Source organism: Sorex fumeus, unplaced genomic scaffold, assembly GCF_029834395.1.
Source record: "Sorex fumeus unplaced genomic scaffold, SorFum_2.1 ptg000024l, whole genome shotgun sequence".
In the NCBI taxonomy this organism is placed as follows: domain Eukaryota; kingdom Metazoa; phylum Chordata; class Mammalia; order Eulipotyphla; family Soricidae; genus Sorex; species Sorex fumeus.
In genome coordinates this window covers 11,671,130-11,691,940 of record NW_026606081.1, presented here as the reverse complement: position 1 = coordinate 11,691,940, position 20,811 = coordinate 11,671,130, and the positions used below count along the sequence as shown (strand labels likewise).

The following is a 20,811-nucleotide window of genomic DNA, read 5'->3' as shown; positions in this document are numbered from 1 at the left end:
TTTGACTTTCTGTTTTAAAATATCTCAAGACAATACCATTGTGAAAAGCATGTGTACAAATAAACTGACTAGTTATTTAATACAAACCTTTGCAAGTCTAAGCAACCAGTGTGCTCTATTATAAATAAAATAACCAGATTCTGAGACTAGTTGAGCAAAAAAAGTAGTCAAACTTGGTGAGATGTGAAATTAGGTTTTAATGCATGCAAAACACATCCCAATGCATATTTTTAGGTGTAGGTTAATTGACTTTTCTCAGTGTTTAAAATTAAAAGCCGCCTTTAGGCAGTTAAGAACCTTTGGAGAGCTTTTTTGATATTATTAAACTCCAATACTTACATTTAGTTTTACCACAGTTCCATGCAAAGACCAATAGCTAAATCTTACCTGAGGATGGGTTTTTACGTAGCCATCAGTGAATACTGTCCCACGCAACCAGTTACCAGCTCCTCTTCCCAGACTGAACTCAAGTCTTTACACAGGTTGCTATACATTTTTTTTTATTCAAAATAAAGTTTAGTTCATTTTTGCCAAATCTCACCAAAACCACATTACCAATAATAATGAAATAATAACTGACACATTGATGGATATTTCTGTGTCAAGCATCAGTGATTATACCCTCATAACTACCTCAATGAGGTCATATTACCAATGTAGGGTAGCAACAATTACCTATCCAATTTTATTTTAAAGGTGATGGACATTTGGTAAAGTTAAATAACTTCCCAAAACTTACAAGTAGATCTTGAAATGAATGTGAGAAAAGACATAACTGAGCAAAAAGAAAGCATGAGTGAAAATTGGCTTCACCAAGATTTTTAGATTACATTGTTTTTCTCTTTCAATGAATAAGCAATTCATTTTACTTTGAATTTGTGTAAATTTTAGGAAAGTAAAGATACTCAAGTTCAATAGCCGTATTTGAACACCTTTGTAAAAAATACTGGACTAAGTGGGTGGCAGTCATCATGATATACTTACTTTGTTAGCTTATTTTAATTCACCCAGCATTTAGTAGCCTCTGAATTTAAATATCTCAGGAATTGTATGTGTTGTTTACTGTAAAGATACTATTTTACTTAACTTTCTCTTGTGTTTCTCTAAGAATCTTGTTTTCATTTATTTATATCAGCATGTAAGTGTGTGAGCTCAACAAAATATAGAAAAATTGTGATTTCTATGCTATTGAGTCTAGATGACCCATAAACATCCATAAATTGTGATGCATTCAGTGCAAAGTTCTATTTTCCTATGCTATCATTTGTTTCCTATTATTTGCTGGTCAAAAATAGAATCCTAAATTCAATAGTAGGCTCATTTGGGAAAGAGGCCATTCTTACTTTGTTTTGTTTTTTAGATCTGTCAGATGGTGATGGGAATACTAAGGAAGAAGGTGGACACACCAAAGCTGCAAACCCTTTTGACAAATGGGTCCTTGTATTCTCCTACCCTAATAATTTGTATGAGCAATTCTATATAGTCAGAGAAATGTCTAGCTCTCGACATCTACTTTCTGTATTATTTAAACTCAATAAAGGTGGAAACTTTCAGAAAATTTCAGAAATCAAATCATCCTTTAAATAATTTTATTTGCTCCAGTAAGTAAACAGCAATATGAAAATCCCAAAGTTCCTCTAGATTTGAGGAGCGGGATGATAGCAAAACAGATATTTTAATTGCCCATGAGAGAATTATACTAAGCTAAAGTGTGTATGAGGAAGAAGGTAGCTGAATGGGAAAAGAAGCAAAATTTATTTTCAGGAGAACAACAATTAACTCCAAAAACTAAAAAAAGTTTTTTTTTCTCTCTGCTTAGCTTTTTGCAAGAGTCCACAGCTGTGCATTGTACTAGGTAGACTAAACCCTTGCCTTACAACCATTTAAAATTCTGGCAACACTTAAAATTTGATCTCCTTTATTATCAGTTAATTTCACAAATTCCAGTAAGAGTTATTCTGACCCCTAAGATGAACATTTAAAATATTACACATTTTTGATTATCACAGTTTTGATTTTAGAAAAGGGCTAAAACCTCAGTAATATGTAGTACTATTGTGTTTAATACCCAAGTCCATTTTACACATTTTTAGAATAAATGCTATATTTTTGCATGATTAACAAAACATCCAGGAGAACATTTATGAAAATGCAATATGTACTGTACATCCTTATACAATTTACCAAAAGATATTAACTCCTTCAAAAATTATTACATTGCCATGATTAACTCCACTGAAGAAATTTGAGAGTATATACAACATATATCTGTCAATCTTCAGTTAGGGTTTTTGGGAGTATATTCAACATATCTCTGTCAGATGGTCTTTGATGTGGCATTATGTTTTAAAATATAAAGACTTTTATTACAAAATGTTTTCATTTTATTTATCCTCTTTACCATAATCAGGTCATGGTATTTTCTTAAATTTTATGCAAATAGGCTATATTATCAAAGCATTTGTATGAATTCTAGAGGGAGTTTTGCAAAAGTTATTTACAAGTACATTGTTTTATCAAATTATTTACAATATCATCTTAAAGGTAGTTTTATAAAAAAAATTGCTCTATAATGTACATTCTGGATCTGTATAGGATAAAAATAAGTTTATTTTACCTATACGTAAGAGAGAGATTTTAATTGGACAAGCTTATGTCAGATGTCTCACTATGCCTAATTAGTTGTAGTTAAGTAGCCAGATTCAAGAAATTAAAATACTGTTCCATTAACTGCAGTGTAGGGCATCCCAGAGTTAGCAGACAGAGAGCCTATTATAGTCTTTTCCTATAATGATTCCGGTCTGGTACAGGGATAACCACAGATGATCTCATAAATTAGGTCACTTTCCCCAACTAGCAGCTTAACCTACTTCCAACATACCATAATCTTTTACCTTCTCTTCCTTCTCTACATTTTGAAGTTCTGGTACATTTCCCTGATATTTAGAACCTCATACTATATTGACCTACATATGTCTTTCCATCCATTTCATTATTCATTCCTTCATGTATTTAATAAAATTTCAAAGTATTTTCTACATGTCACTTAAACCTAGATACTGGAAATGTAGTGAAAATATAAGGGCACTGTTTTCATGGAGCTTAAACTGCATAGGAAGGAAACAAATGAACACAAATTTTTTTGAAGATCTTTTTTTTTTTGAAGATCATTTTGAAATATGAAATCACCACTAAGATAAAATGAGACATGATAATAGGACATGGAAAAATGTTGAGAAATTCTTTTCTTTTCTATTATAGAAGCTTTCCTATCCTAGGATTAAAACATGCCTTTGGGGATCTTCTTAGCTAGAAAATCTGATAAATATGGTTGTGATGAGTTATTAATATCTACAAGAGATTTAAAACTTAAGCTTTCTCAACTGTAGTTGTTAATTACAACTGCAGTTGTCAATCTATTACAGAATGAAAAGGAACTTGACAGGCAAGATTTTAGTTCTCTTAATTTACATTTGAGCTAAATAAACATTGTACAAGAGTATATGTTTGTTTATTCTTTCTATGTTTGACCAATCAGTCTCAGAAGTTATGATGTTCTTTGTGGATTCCAAAATTCTCAAAGATTAATCAAGTTTAAACGAGATTTGTGTGCTAGTTATTTAGAAAAGGAAGCTTTATATTAAATTTTAGCATAAACATAGTTAAGAACACCAACAATTAAAAACAATTAATCAAATAAAACATAAATGTGATCACCGTCAACATTTTAGTTAGCATGTAATTAGTATTTCATAAGCACAGATTTTGAGAGCCACACTTTTAATACAAAACAATAGTGTAAATGATGAAAACCTTACAAAATTTGGAAAACATTTACTTATAGGAAGTAAAGAAATTAAATAACTTTAATCATTCTAGATAAATTACTTTCTATTTCACTACTAAGTTCTAACTTATTATGTCTAAAAATCTCCTAGACTGTGGATAATCTAAAATTCATATAAACTGAAATTACTCCCATTACTTACTGGACCCAAACTATAAGGAAACAAAACTAATTTGTCTCTAGACTAAGTATTATAAAAGTTAAAAAAACTCAATAATCCAATTACATGATGGAAAGTTTGGATTAAGACTCTGCTAAAATAATTTTTTAAAGGTCTCTACAAATTCTGGTGTATAACCCAGTAAATGTTGGCCCTAGAGAGCCAACAGAAGTGCCTCATCTGACCTAAAGATGACTTCTGGTGTGATGTGAAAGAAAACTTACTTTTTAAAAGGGCTCAAGATATGTTGTTATTTATTGCTCATGATGCCACTTATCTCACCGTTTGATTCATGTTTTTATTTAGTGTTTTACCAGGTAACAAAAATGAATTAAAAAAGATAACACTAAGGGTCAAAAAGATAGTACAGGGATGGGGCATTTGCCTTAGATGAGGACTGCCCCTGTTGGATTCCCAGCACCTCATTTGGTCCCCCAAGCATCAGCAGGATTGATTGAGCACCTCCAGGTGTGGCTCAAGAACAAAAAAAGAAAAAATTAATAAATTAATTTAAAAATATAACCAATTCCAAATATCACAATAAGCATTTAACAATTGTCAGAAATGTGATAGGTGACACTATGTATTTATAATATCCAAGAAAATAATGCAATTCTAATTCTTAGTGTAAATTTCTATTTTACAACTTCAGGTAATATTTTGTGCATATATATATATACACACACACATATATGAAGCATAATAGCCATGACTTGCACTAGGTAAAAGCTTCTTAAAAGAGATAATATGGTACTTCTGAGATAATCTATGAATAATAAAATGTTTTCCCATTCGACAAAGACTCAAAAACTTGTAAAATACCAAGATGGTCACAGAAAAATAAAATTGCAGAGGCATATTTTATTAAAACTGAAAAACACTAAAGATAGAGAGGGTCTTCAAAATAGCTGAGGAGAAAAGAAATACTACATCTATAAAATGATATTTGGACCAAGATCTTTTTTACCAGTACAAATCTGGAAGCCAGACAATAATAAAAAAAATCTCCAATGAAAAAATATATTTTTACTAGAGTAGCACATTCAAAAAATATTTCAAATGTGAGCATGAAACAAAGGCATTTTAAGATACCAAGTAAATAGTTTGCCACTATCATGTCTACCGTAGGCATTGGGAGTGATCTGTGATTAAGAGAATCCATGAATTAAAATGAAATAAATAATAACAAAAACAAATTATATATTACAGAAAATAAATAAGTATATATGACAGATAAAAGAAAAATTATAATTGAAACAGGTTTCTGGTTAAGTACTATTTTCAAAGAATAAATGCAAACACAAGTATACAAAGAGGTTGAAAATTAAAGGCTGAATAAATATATATTCCAGAAACACTAGCCAGATAAAATTGGGTAACAATACAATGATATTCATTAAAGTCATATGCTTATGGTAAAATCATAAAACAAATCATTACCAGAGACAAAAGGAACATCATTGCATCATGTTGAAGGTCTTAATACACAGTAATTCCAAATGTACATTATCTGTTAACACAATCTCAATATACAGGACAGTGGTTGAGAGTTCTGATAGTGAATTGCCATAACAAGAAATGTTAACCTATAATTTTTAATTCACAGCTTAAATAAAATAAATAATAAAAGGTAAGAACAATTTCAATAATAGGAGTTGGTCTCCTACAAATATAATATTTTTTGTCCTCTTCAGAATGTAAATACATTCTTTTAAAGAAACTAAATCATATATGAGTATTGATTAATACACACTTAGGGAATTTATCCTGGACCTCAGATGACCACTTTCTTACAGACCACTCTCTTGATCTCAGATGACTTGTTAAGTGTAACATGAATATATAAATATATATGTATATATACATATATATATCCAAAGTATGCAGATGAACAAAGGAATCTCTTCTTGGGACCAAGTACTAATTAGTTGATAAGTAGGAGGTCTTTCAAAAAAGTGCAAGAGAGATAGTGCAGAAAGAGCATATAAAACATTACCAAAAATGAAAAATAACAATTAAAGAAAAATGAGTTAATCAGTGAATCTATAATAAAATATATGTGTGTGTTCAAATTTTGGTAGAACAGAGGCCATGATAGTCTGAAAATGACTATCATTCTGGATCACATTGAGGAATATGGATTATAAAATAAGTCACAGGAAATTAACATGGACTTTTAAGCAAATAAAAGTAAATGAAATGTGGTCTGCTTATGGAACAGGGAAAAGGGAGACTTCTGTTGGTATCAGAAATTGTTTAAAATTTTGGTTCTTACTTACAAATCATCATTTTTTATTGTTTGTTTTGGTAGTAGAAGTGGGTGGATGGTGTTGGCTCATACCTGGTTGTGCTGAGAGTTTAATTCTGGTTCTGTGTTCAGGGATGACTCTTGGAAGGGTCAGGGGACCCAGGGTGCCAGGGGTCAAACCTGAATAGGCCAAGTGTAATTCAAGCGCCTTACTAACCACTGCACTCTTGCTCCAGCCTAATGAATTGCATTTTCCTATCTGAACCCTAAGTAACTTGCTCTCACCAGTCATCTTCAGTTAGACTTGGTATCCCAATCCTACTTCAATCTATGTGTATCGGTACTACCCTACTCTTATTATTCTAGATCATGAATCCAGTAGAACAGTTAAAACACAGCTATGATGATTAATTTTTACTGAAAGCCCAGAAATCATAAGGTAAAATAATTACAAAGCCAATTAACCAACACCTGAGGTTGACAAATCAATAGACAAGCTTCATTAGCTAGGATATGTATTTCAGAATACAAAGCACTTTAGTCTATCTTTATTGTGATTTCCTGCATAGGTAGGTGACTTACTCTGTTAGTATACTGTCTTGAGGACACCTCACAGAGTCAGTGCTGTCAAAGTCCCAGAGGCAGATAATATTTTTGGATATAAGAAATCTGATCAAACTGTCAAAAATAAAGAAAATTCGCTCAAGAAATTGTCAATATAATTCATGGTTCTGGAACAGTGTAATGTGAAGTTTTTATCAAGGCAGAAAACCAAAATTTATCATTATTATCTCCAAATAGTATGTGTTTTTTCCCTAAATTGAACAGCTAAGTCACAGTTTATCAGTGGTTACTATCAGATCTAGCTTTCAGAAACTATAGTGATTTTATGATCGAAGTTTATTTTTAAGCACTTCTAGAAGCCTCTAAATTGTTCTCCATCGAGTACCAAGATCAGCTAATACGCTGTTTCTGATCTCTCCCAACTTAACTCCACATTGACCAAGAACAATATATAGAACATGTAGATTCTTTCATAGTGATTCCATTCTTACCTCCTAATCTAAATTCACAACTGCAACTCCACATTAGAATTGACTCCAAGATAACAAATGTCACTACGAGAACATATCAGTTTTTTGAAATAGGACAGAGATCCTTTGATAAAAGTTCATACTGAAGGAAATAGAAATTTGATCTAGTATTTTAACAAATGCATAAAGGGGAAAATCCAGGCTACATAGCATGATGGACATGCTGATCAGCTGGATGAGTGGGATGATAGGATGATAAGAGAAAATGATTCTGAGGGTTCCAGCCCCAGTGTCTAAGTGAACAGTAAAATGCTACCCTAATGTGAGTTAGCCTTATTAGGATGAATTTCTAGTTGTCAAAATTTCAGAGGTCAAAGTTAGCTCAGTTGAGAGGTTCAAACTAGGCTATGTTATTGTCCTTCATCACCTTGTAAGTAATATTAGATAAAGCTACATGAATGGGGTCACCAAGTAAATATAGAAAGAAGGACTTATGTAACACCATGGATAAAATCCTAGGTAACAAAAACTTGGGAGAAGCAACATGTAGTGGAGATACTTAAGGATCCTTCAGAGTGAAAAATCAAATAGGAAAGACTATCTATATTGAATTTTCATTGAAACTTTTAGGATTCAAACTCTTGCTAATAATTCAATAATATGTTTTCAAGGTACTATTAGGATTATGTTATTAAATGCCATAGTAAAATACAAATGTTATAAAATTTAGACAATGGATTATTTAACTCAAAGAGGACAGAATATCAATTAAATCAAAGTTTCTTTGGAGCGAAAGCATGTTTTCTGCTTATTTTTGTGTCTACTTAAGGTCATTCTTTTTTAATTAAATTTAAAACTGTTAACTTTTCCGAATTGACTTAGTAATGATTCTTGCTATCTCATTTACTCAAATACACATTTGTATTTCAGTACCATTCATCGTAAAAACAAGTTGCAGAAAACATGAGATTTCATTCTTTGTTATTTTGATTGCTCCGTGCATGATGGAAAACAAGAAAGTACACCTTACAACTTTGGAAAAACATGAAGTTTAAAAGGTGGTGAATGAATCTAACCAAATGTTAAACATCAATACAATGAAGACAAAATATAAACTGTGAGGATGTTTCTTGCTGATGTTTCTCATTATGCAACTATATGAAATCAACTTAAACTCTAACATTAACTATTTAATAAAGTATCATCCCATATAATATTTAAATCTTTATTATGCTTGAATTTATCTTTCTCAAATGTTTTTGAGGTATGTTTCAGGTATGTTTAACTAGGAAACATATTTACAAAGCAAAAAAAGTAAGGAATTACTAGTTGTAAAATACTGAGTACTTTAAAGTCAGGCATGTTTTTATTTATTATATATTAAGTGCTACTCTTATTTTAGAAAACAAGTAAAATAATATATATATAAATAACAACATTATTAGTATTTCTATAATGAAAAGAGGCTTGAATAGTAATTGGACTCAAGCAGATGAAAGGTCTTCACTTGCCATGTGCCAAAAATATGTTTAACCTATTTCACATTCATAATTACTAAAAGTTCATCATTTCTCTTCGAAATGCTTAACTATGAGAAGAAACCATACTGTGCATGGAACTGTTTACTCTTGAACCATGACTCAAGGGTGAACTTTAAGAAACAATGAGGTAAAATTAAATATCTCAGTGTTTAATTGCCTCCGCTGCCTAAAGTCATCAACTGAACAGAACATTGATTTTACACAAAAGCTCTCAAAAATTAAACAAAATTCTGATTAAAATGTACTCATCGCCCCCCTTAAAATCATTTCACCAAACAATTTTATCTACAGACAAAAGCAATAGGCATTTGAATGCAGAGACTTGAGGAGGGGAGGGAAGGCAACATTTGAGAAAATAAAAAATAATAATGGTTATTTAAAACAGAATGTCTTAAACACGTAGAGATTCTGATAATGTAAATGTTACAAAGTAATATTTTGCTTAGCAATACATTAAAAAACGGTTTTAATATATACCAAATAGAGTCACCAGTTAAACACCTAATACAGGGGTTTCTATAATGTAGAGGCTATTACCTTTGCTTAATGTAAGTTAAACAGCTATTAAACACAATGAAAATCATACACATACATAAGTGGACACACACAGCATAATAATACAAACTTCATACACATTGCAACCTCAAAGAAAGGAAAGTAAATATACTTATATAATCTGCAGAGACATACAGCAAAATAACAAGACATGTCCACTTAAATGTTAGAAAAATTATAGTTTGGTCTCTGCAAAGGTCTTAATAATCATTAAGTACCTTTGAAATTTTACTACTAGGTTTTTAATGAAAGTACTCAAGAATAGTGAAAGGGTAAAAGTATGTTTTAAGACCAAAAATTGGATTAATGCAAAAATATTTATTTTTTGACATATAAATGTACAATAAATTTTATTACAAATATTTTGTAAGATTAAACTTCAAGTTTAATCTTACAAATCTTACAAGTTTAACCTAGGGATGGAGCAATAGCATAGCGGTAGGGCATTTGCCTTGTGTGCAGCTGGTCTGGCGGAGCCAGGTTTGATCTCGTCTGCACAGCAAAGCCTGGCAAGCTCCCTGTGACGTATTCAATATGCCAAACACAGTAACAATAAGTCTCACGATGGAGACATTACTGGGCCCACTCGAGCAAATCGATGAACAACGGGAGGACAGTGCTACAGTGCTAAACTTCAAGTGGATTCTTAGAAGCATAACTAATTCTGGCACTATGGCTAGATGAAATTGTCTTCCACGTGCCTTATGTCAAAAGCAGGTGGGACCAAAGATATAATTCAATAAATCTTCAAGACAACAGTTTCTCTCTTTGAATTAGCACCTCAGTCTTATTTGTATTTTTAAAACCTGAAAGTACATAGAGTAGACAGAAACCTGAGGATTTGAAATAACAGTATTTTCTCATTCATGACATTGATTTATTATATCATGTTTCATGAAAATGCTCTCACTCACGAAACTGAATTGGTTGTTTCTACTCAACAAAGAATCAAAGGCTCTTTTATCTTTGGTAGATAATATGTATTTTTATAGCCATTCTCAAGAAAGATGGGAGTTTAAAATCCAATATGAAAAGAAGTTAGATAATGATAATGTGTGGGTTAGTAATTGAAGCATAACATGTCTCCAGCAAAGAATATAGCAGGCTCCTGGCTCTCAGAGATTTAAGGCTTGCATTTTTAACTATTTAGGAGGAATTTAGAATATTTATAGCTTACAGGCATCAATAATGACAAAACAGATATGTGTCCGTCGTGTGTGTGTATGTGATACTCAGAGTGTCAATCTGATCTATCACACAGAACCAGAGCTCCACTGTGCGTTCTCCATGTCACTTGAGCAGTCATTCTGGTGACTGATAGAAACCGTTTCTTTGAGAAAAATGGTCTTTAGAAAAATGCCAGAATATAGTTCTGATGATGGAAGGCAAGATATCTAACAAAATAATGGTTCTTAGACAAAAAAATGTGCTATCAGATAAAGCATACTGTCTCATTAGACCTCTAAATGTTGACACTTGCAAAGGTTTTTTTAAAAAATCATTTCTCAAAAAAAAATAGCTGTTCTTCAATACTGACTCCCCTCTGAATATATAAGAACTGGCTCTCCCCCAAAATCAAGTTATTTGCAAATATTTATTTGTAATCCTTGAGGTGTCTTAATGATTGTCATTGAAATTTCCAATTTTATCATAAATTAAACCATTTAGTCTTTATTATAGATTTTTAGGGTCATAAGAGTTAAACACTTAATAATTTTAGTGTCAGTATTATTATACAGATCTATTCTTTATTTTAAAATTAATACTTATTGCACAATACACTAAAATGCATAAAAGTACACTGGAGGTTAATTCAAATTTGCAGTCCTCACAAAATAAAAATTATTTTCAGTGATCCAACAGGCCAGATAATGAGGAAGACTAGTGAACTTAGACAAAATACATCGTATTTATATTGAGATATTGAAACTAAATTCTGAAATAGTCAGAATTCATAATTTATCTATCACTTTCTCTTAGGCTCTATTCTCAAATCAATCATATCAATTAATGGTAGTTTGATGCAAAGTGACATATCAAAAATGAGCGTATTAGTAAAAACTGTAGAATATAAACAATTATTCTTTAGCAACAATAAAACACTATGACTATAATTTGTGTCATGTTATTTTATTTGAAGCAAGAAAATTAAAGAAATTTAAAACTTCTAGCATCAAAATTTTATGAACTTTTAAAATTGGTTCTGCATACAATAAAAAATAATTTGGAAAGAAAAGCATACATTTAAGTTCATATACAATTATTAATTACTTTTGTAATCCTGTGCATTTCACTTGAATTTTCTGAGGCTCCGTTTTGGTATACTTAGATGAGAACATATTTACATGTCAATTATGTTATAATATTCAAATGAAAAATACTTGGGGAATAAGAAGAATTCTATTTACATTTTCAATTTGAAAATTATCTTCTTCTAAGAGGGCATAAAATTTTATTCTCAAGAAAATGTACACAGACTTTTTGACTTTCAGACTAAAAAAGTAGAGATCACGTTTTCTGCGGGGGGGTGTTGCTTGGTCTTACAGTTGAGGCTTATCTTGGTATTAACCTCAGAGGCCAATGGGGAGTAGATTATATAGAGCCACAACATCTCTTGAAACAGACATATAATTTAAACCAGATTGCTAATATCAGATACTGTGTTTTTCTAGAATGTATGTTTTCAAGAAATAATTCCTCTGGCTAAGATTGGTTACAACAACATTCACTTATGAAATCCAGATCCTACTGAAGCACATCCCAATGGTATGTTGGGATCTCTCAGGATCAACGTTAATTCTTACTTTCAACTATTGTTCTAAGTATTTCCAAACCAAATCTGTGCCCTTTCTAACACCAAATGAATACCCCTGAGAAAGTTATTATAAGCTATTTGATTTGGAGTGAAAGCTTTAGTATTTGGGGTTACCTCTGACTTCTAACTGCTGCTGAACTCTATCTTAGTGTGAGCTGATTGTTTCAATTAACATCTAAGATTGAAGCTTCAGCTCTTGTTTCACTGATGGACATTGCCATGGCAATTAAAGCCTTTCTGTCTGGGTAATGAAATCCTTTATTTTGAAAGAGTTGTGATGTCAATTTAGAGTAGAACACTCTAGGTAACCTATTTAAAACCAACAAAGTGCTCTAAAATCTAATTAAGGCCAATAATATTTTTCAGAATAAATCTAAAGAAATTTTGCTCAAGAGCACAGAGATGACTCTCAAGGCACTTGATGCATTTTTAATTTTTAGCATATGAGTCACTGTCATTCTCTTAACCGGATAATGATCCTTAACTTTGTTCATCTTGGGGTCTAAGACTCTCATAGGTTTCACTAAGAGTATGTTATTGCCTCATGCATCAAAATGTTTGCCCCATAAAACAGAGAAAGCAAAATTTTAGTTAAATTTTAGATGCTAATAACTTTTATCACAAGTTAAGCATAATTCTTAACAATTAAGCTTAGAAACTTGTATTTGACATGAAAACACCACACTCATTCATACTGTTACCAATTTAAAAACATATACTCAAACAATTCACAGAGATTTGAACAATGTCTGATCATTTTCCCTAGCAATTTCAATCATAATCTCTGTCAAATCATATTTAGCTAAAATTCTAATATATTACAAGAAGCACATCACTAAATATTATATAAAATGAATGCCTACAAGATGGATGTTGGTTTATTGTCCTATAGCATTAAGCCATCTTGAGTAGCTATGATTTCGAGTCAATAAATTTTGAAATATGTATTTTTACTGTACCTTTAATTTTAATATATTTTCTACTGGTAAAATCTAGAGCTCAGCATAGCTATAATAGCTAGTCCAGAGATTTCAATATATGCTTAGTGATGCTAGCAGGCCACAGAAGATTCTTAAAATAGTGAAATGCAACATCTTCCTCAAATGTGTATTTCTTAATTCTCTTTCCACTCATATTGAAAATGTGTTCTCAGCTCTCCTAAATGAACAAAATAATGGTTTACTACTGTTAATTTCAACTTCAATAAAATAAATCCATATGGAATAATCAAGATTAACTATTTCTAATCCTTGACTAATTCTTGTCAAAAGAGAATCAGAACCACACCTGAATGGAAAGGTTATAATGTCTTTAAATGTGAGAGACCAAATAATTCAATATTCATAAAAATGTGTCCTTATTCTAAGCCCCCAAAATGAATACATAAGACAGGATGCTAAAAATATGACATTTGTTAGAGAGTACTATTTTTCACTATGGAATAAAAAAAAAAACCACCTACTTACACTCATCACAAAGCCTCCTACACTGCAGCAAGCCTGACTTTCCTGAGCTCCGTGTCTTATTGATGAAACAGAAAAACATTTTTAGAATTCATGTAAGTGCCAACTCTCTTATTTGAAATTGTTGAAGAATATACTATAAAACTTGGTTTAAGACCTCAGCATTTTTTGCGGGGTGGAGGGAGATGGGGTTGAGCCACATTTGACTATGCTCAGGAGTTAATCCAGGCTCTGCACTCAGGAATTATTCATGGTGGTGCTCAGGGGACCATATAGGATGTCGGGCATCAAACCCTCTTTAGCTGCTTTTAAGGCAAGTGCCCTACTGGTTGTACTATCTCTTCAGCCCCAGACCTCAGCATTTTTGAGTCAACCACTTACTTGCTTAAACACCTATGCATTTTTTTTGCTAGATTATCATTTCTGACCTAAGCAATGCTTTCTTAATAACCTAATTGGTTTATTCAAGGAAGCATTTTTTTCTGGTCAATCTAGGACAAGTTCCAAGAATCTTGGTATGTAAAATTTTATTTAAAGAAATAAAGCGAAGGAAGACTAAATAGGCCACATTTAATTAACTCAAACAAGAGCAATTATACTTATTTAAATGCTGTTTTTGTATCTTGAGAATAACTGTAGATTGTCGTTTTTGCACTTTACACATGAATGATTAAGAAAATATTCCGGAAATGTATTATTTGTGTTATGCAAGTAGCAGAAAAGTTTCACTGTATTTTGGAAATCTAGGAAACATCAAAATATTTGATCTCACTAAAAGAACAATCCTAACAAATAACCATTGGAACATTGAATAAGACTGTACAAACTGTACTACACTCTTGATATATTTTATACTTTTAGTCTCATAGCAAATCATACAAAGTAAATTACATACAAATATATGCCTTGCATTTGAAATCATTTCACAACTGAACAATTATTAAAGGTAAATTAAAACCCATGTTTCCAAGGGAGTGAAAGTGTTGCCGAAGTCAAATGCATTGCTTAAATATAATCAATTATTCAACTTCAATGTATTTTATCAATACCACAGGAAGAAGCAAACTTCTAAGTTTCAGCTCTTAAAATTAGTGGCATATTCTGACCCAGTATGTAAGTTAACTTTTTAAGAGGCAACTACAGAGCTAAAATAAAAGCTTTAGTTAATATATCAACTACTAAAAGTACTATATAACTCAATATTCCAAGGTAGAGAGTGCTTTCTCTAACAACAGTACAACTGGTTAACACTCATGTTTCCAGAGTGATAGCCCATATTCAGGGTTGCTTGATGCTACCTTTTTTTTTTTAAATAAAAAACACACACTAAAGTCCAGAGAATATTTTATATACGTATTGTAGAAAGACATAAACATCAAAGGAAAAAGAACAAATCAAATTCTTTGCTGGAGAATTTGCTCTCTTTTCAACACTGACCCGTTTCATTAGAAGCTGGTATGCAGAAAAGAAAATGTGCTTGCATTCATTTGTAAGTTTTAAACTCATAACTGTACCTTACTTCCCACCAGCAAATCGTTTAATACTCATATTTTGTTTAGTTTTATGATAATGACAGCTATGGTTTAAAGCTTATTATTCAAGCTTATTTTTAGTTTAAAAACTTGCACATAGCATTTACTAAACAACATAGAAAAATCAATGCTAAACATCCAGAAGTTAAAATATTTTAATAAAATATTTTAAGGAAAGCGTAATATCCAGCAAGCTAAAATAAAGAATTTATAAAATTTTCCTATTTTAAAACCGGAGGGAAGCAGTTTTAGCTAATAAATCCACTAAGTGATCTAAAGCTAGATAAAGCTTTTAAACGAGCTTTAAAAGTATTTAAAAATATTATGCATATTTATCACCCCCAGTGAGCACTGTTTTTTTTCTTTTTTTATGAATTTAAAGCATTATAAAAACTAAAGCTTTTATGTAGATGTGTCTCAATGCAAGTATCTTTGGAAAAGTCAACAAGGAAACAATGCCAAAAAATGAGTGTCCCCGGTCTTTTTCTACCTTCTCTCAACTGAATAGCATTTAAGTCTCTTCAAAGCTACCAGAAAACAACTTCAACTGGATTTGTTCACCGAACACAAGCCAATGGATTATGCTGATGAAAGTTCAAACAAGTTATTCCACATGTAGTACAGCCATCTCCAATAATATATATGTATAATGTATATACACACAAACACACACACATTTGTTACATATAACCAAAGTCTCTGTGTTGCCAAGTGTTCTTATACCTGGCAGTCCTCTAATTTTCCCCCGTTAAAATAGGAGATCCTTAGACATTTTCTAATAAGACGGGGCTACCTCTCTGGCTAATTTTGACTCCCAAGAGTAACTTGAACCTGATGTAATTTTTCAGCGACCGCAACAGATCTTTGCTTCTGATGTCTTCATTGCTTCCCAAGACACTCCCCCAAGCCTTTCCACCCTTGGTTGCTAGCTCACCACAAGTCTAGCGTGCCTGGATGGAGAAGCCCTGAATTAATGCGTAGTTGTTAGGGGGTTAAGCTGGAATCTTCTATTAAACTATACAGAAGTTTCCACGGTGGATTTGCTCTTTTGCTGATTTAAACAATTTAGTAGTTCAGAAGGGGATAGACTAGAAGGAGACTAATGGGTTATCAGGGGAAATGATCACTTTAAATCATTTCCTCCTGCATTTCTCATTAGAAAATCCTTTCCTTCCTTGTGTCATACCCTCCATTTAAATAGCAAGAGCAATAATAATCCAGAAAATGCATCCGCATGAAATATACACCACAAGCCTTGTTCTGTTTTTGGGTTCTTCTTTGCATCTCAAGTGAAACCCTCCCCCCCCCACCCCCATTCTGGAATGTGTGGGAAATGGATCCAAGAGATGCTTTCAAACACAGAGGCAAATGTATTCTGTCTTAGTACAAGTACAGAGAAAATAGGAGACGCATACGATCTCTATTCCAGGCCAAGGTCTAGAGATTCTGACCTTGGCCACTCAGAAAATTGTTCCCCACCTTTATATCGGGCAACAATCAGCCTCAACCACACTTCACTTCTTCCAGTAAATGTGACATCTAAGTTCCTCTGCTCATATTTTCTCCACCCCACCTCCACCTGTAGCCCATAACACACCCCCCAATGCAAAACCCACCGCATTCCTTCTTCTATGCAATTTGGAGCTCCAGGCAATGTGTGGTACACATTGCGCGACCGGATTCCCGGGCTGGGCACACTGGAAGACCAGGGCAAAGGGCAGCTTACAAGACAGACTTTTGCCCTCTACAGGGAATTTCTCTAGCACTCACAGCTCACCAGCAAATGCATTTTCCAGCAAATGAGCAAACCTCCCCTTAGTCAAGTGTCCCCAGCCGGTAGGGGTGTTTCAAAGTCCTCACACCTGAACACAGGATCCATCTGAACCGAGTCGCTACTTTAAAAATAAATGCATCGCCCTTTTCTTAAAAGCAATACAGTCGAGTGTGGGAAATGCCCAGGGATCGGAAAGGGTGGAGGAGAAAAGCAAAGGCTGCTCGCAGAATCGCCCCTTTTACCGCCTTTTAATTTAAAGGGAGCGGGACATTTAAATGTGTGGTTTGTTGATCTTTTCCCCTAAGTTTTGTGCAGCTTTGATGTTGTTGTTGATTTTTTTTTTTCTCTGTATGGAAGCAGCCACCGCCACTCCAACCGCGGGCCCTGCAGGCTGCGTGACCCACGGGCAACGGGGCACCTGTCTAGGCAGAGGCTCCCGCGGGCAGCCCCCGGCTCGGAGCGGCGGCGGCGGCCGAGGGCGCGGCCGGGGGGCAGCCACGAGGATGCTCGGGGACCGCGCGGGTCCGACGGCGGCGGCGGCGGGGGAGGCGCTGCCCCGCCCCCGCCGCGCCCCTGCCCGCGCCCCCGGCCCGGGCCGCGCGGACACCCCTCGGGTCCCGGGATGCGGCGGGTGGCCGAGACCCAAGAGCACGAGTTGGCGGCGCCGCGGGCAGGTGCCCTGGGGCGCTCGGGGGCGGGGTGGGGGAGGGGCAGCGCGGGGCAGAGCCCGCGCCCCCTTGACGCCCCCTTTCGTGCGAATCCGCGAGCGGAAACGGGGCGGGAGGAGCCCCCCGGGGACGGGGCGAAGTGGCCGGCGGCTCGGGCAACTTTGCGGGGCCGTCGGGAGGCTCCGGTCGCCCCCCACCCCCCCCGCCCCCCCAGCCCCCAGGTGCTGCTGGAAGTGATGATGATGAGGAGGAGGAGGAGGAGGAGGAGGGCGAGGACGAGATGCGGGTGGTCGGGAGGAGCAGGCGGGGAGGGAGCCCAACCGCCCTTGGCATCCTCGGCCCTAGAGGGGGCGCCGGCGCCTGGGCACGCCGCGCGGCGCCCCCGGATGCCCACCCGCCGGCCCACGGGGCCACCAACTACTCCGGCGGGCAGCGAGCGAGCGCGAGCAGGCAGGGACGCGGCGGCGCCCGCCTGGACCGTCACGTACCTTGAGCTCCTCAATGTCCAGGTTGGTGCATCTGTCCATGGAGCGAAACTAAGCGAAGTGCAGAGGAGCCGGGCAAGTTGCACCCCCAAACAATCTAGTCTTTTAGTTTCCAGCCTAAACTCAGCTTTATCCCCCTCCAAGCCCTGGCAGCTTCTCTCAGTCTCATTCTCCGTGGTCGCGCCGCCTCCACCCGTGGAAAGGGGAAAAAAAAAAAGAGAGGAGAGAGAGAGAGGAGAGAATACAAATAAATAAATAATCAATCAGAATTCACTTTGTTTGACTTCCTCCGAAGATGTTGGTGACAGGTGAAGAAGATCTTGACCGCGGCGCCCAACGCAGCTCAGTCGAATCAAGCCGGGGTGGGGGGTGGGGGTGTGTAGGAAATGCACTGTTTTAAGATTATTTCTTCTGCAATAAGCTTAGAAACCAGCGGATTGCTGCATCCCAAGAAAAAAAGCGGCTTCCCTGGACAGCATCATGCGGCAAATTTCAAGCAAATGTGTTCAAACTGGAGAGAAGAGTCTGTGATAAAAGCCTTCCTCCGCCGGGCTTTACTCCGGTAGCTAATTTAGCACACTGTGAGTCCCCGGCTTTAGCAATGATCAATTTCCCCGGCAAGATCACCAAATCCCCCAAGTCCTGCATAGACTTAAAAAATGTCTTGCAGCTAAGAGGTATTCTCTCAGTGGGGAGAAGAAGATAATAAAGTCTAAAGGGAACGTTCTCCTTTGAAGGTTATGAGAGAGAGAGAGAGAGAGAGAGAGAGAGAGAGTTGAGAGAATAGGAGGTGGATCCTACAGAGAGAGAGAGAGAGAGAGAAGAGGGAGAAGAGAGAGAGAGAGAGAGAGAGAGAGAGAGAGAGAGAGAGCGCCGGAGAGAGGGAGAGAAAAATTTTCCTCAGGCTCAGGCTTTGCTGTTTTACTGGCCTTCACCACCAGGTGACTGACTTCACTTCTCTCTCTTCCCACAGCCAACACTGAGGGGATTTCTCTCATCTGTCAAAAAGCAACATTTCCTCTCCAGACAAATACTATGCTACTGGGTCTTAAAGACTGCTCCCTGCCTGAATCCGCTAGGTGACAAGCATTTTAATTCCTTTCGCATGCTGTTGCCGGGTCTCTTTCCTGATCTGGGAGGGATGTGAATCTGTATATCCTACACGTGCATTCACCTTACATCTTCTCTGTTGCCAGTGTCACAAATTCTTTTTCCTTCTTTTTCTCAAGAGATGTTTAAAGAAAAAAGAAAGGAAGGTGATAGACAGAGATATTAAAGAAAATTTCTTATGCTCATGTTTCTTAGCATAGAAAAAAATTATTAGAAAATGATTCTGTAAGTTGACCCTGTTGGGTAAAATTTGGGGGGAAAGTTTCATTTTCTTCACTTAGATATTTTAGTATCTTAGCATAAACACTTGAATTTTGAAGGGATATGATATAAATTGTCTCCTTTTACCTTATTATGATGCATACAACTATGAGCCTTAAAGTGGAATAAAAATAACCTGTTTCATATATATGAACATATTAATGAGCTCACTTGTATGTAATACATATAATATATAAATTATATATAAATGGCATTTAGATGTGCACCACTAGTAGTCTCCTGGTTTCCCTAATTCATCTTTCTCTCCCTTTCTCACTGTGTTTCAGCAAGAAGCTCAGTCAGTTTACCGGATGTTTCTTCTACTTCTAGATCTTGAATCTGCTCTTGTCCGTTCATCAGGACAGCTCTGTTCCTCTCTGCAAGCTTGATTCTGATGTTTCAGAATAAGACCACCTCTGAGGAGAGAATTTTATTTGCAGGCAGTAGGGGTTGAGCAGAGCCTCCCAAGCAGTGCTCAGGAGGCCAGAATCCTTCTCGACCTCCTGCTCCTCAAATTGGGCTGGCAGTTCCATGAAGACTCTATCATGCAGTGCTGTTTGGATCCTGCAGTGCCAGAGATTTGGAGGCCACCCAGACAGTGCTTGGGGGCTTTCTCGGCCACACCCTGAGGAGATCAGGGGCTTCCATGGATGCAGCCAACATTGCCTTCTGGATAATGTGGTGCCTGGGATTGAACTACGATTGGCTGCATGCAAAACTTAGTGCCTTAACTTCTGCAATATCTCTCTGGTCCCACAAGAGAATTTCCTTAGTCCCTTAGGCCAATGTCTCACAACCATGAGTCCTAAAGCCTCCTGTGGACCCCCCCCCCCCCAAGATATGCCAAGGAGGCTATTGGTGAAAATCCTGCAAATGAAGGGCCATGCATAAGTCTAGGAGATCAACCAGTCGTGCTGCATAGGAATGAAGCAAAAAAAGGAAAAAGGTTGAAAATTGCTGCCTTAGACATTTTCTTCATCTGTCATCTCTCAATACTAGTTATTTCAATGTATTATATCATTTGTTTATTTTAAAAAATATATACATATGTATATTAAGTATTGCTCTTATAGTAGACTATAAACTCTTGAGGAGGAGTCCTATACTTTCAAATTCATCGATAGATGCCAGGAGTCTAGCACATAATATGCACAGACAGATAAATGTGTCTGTGGGAAGAATCTTTCGCAGTTATTTTTCTAATGTTTAAAAAGCTCCCTGAGTTCCTCCCCACTCATACACAAATGCCAGTTTTTTTTCCTTCCTAGTCTGTTGCTAAGCCTAGAGTGTTCAACTGAGAGCGAGAATGCAGTTCTAT

At 35.7% G+C, this 20,811-nt stretch overlaps 1 protein-coding gene across 1 annotated transcript in view; it reads right to left on the bottom strand.

Moving 5' to 3' along the window:
* The window catches only part of SGCZ (sarcoglycan zeta), a 1,114,038-nt gene extending 1,095,731 nt beyond the window's left edge, over nucleotides 1-18,307 (bottom strand). The window contains exon 1 of the mRNA XM_056114214.1: nucleotides 18,126-18,307. The gene's annotated coding sequence lies outside the window, so the exon portion shown is untranslated. The remainder of the gene's footprint in view (nucleotides 1-18,125) is intronic.
* Between the last annotated feature and the right edge of the window lie 2,504 nt (nucleotides 18,308-20,811).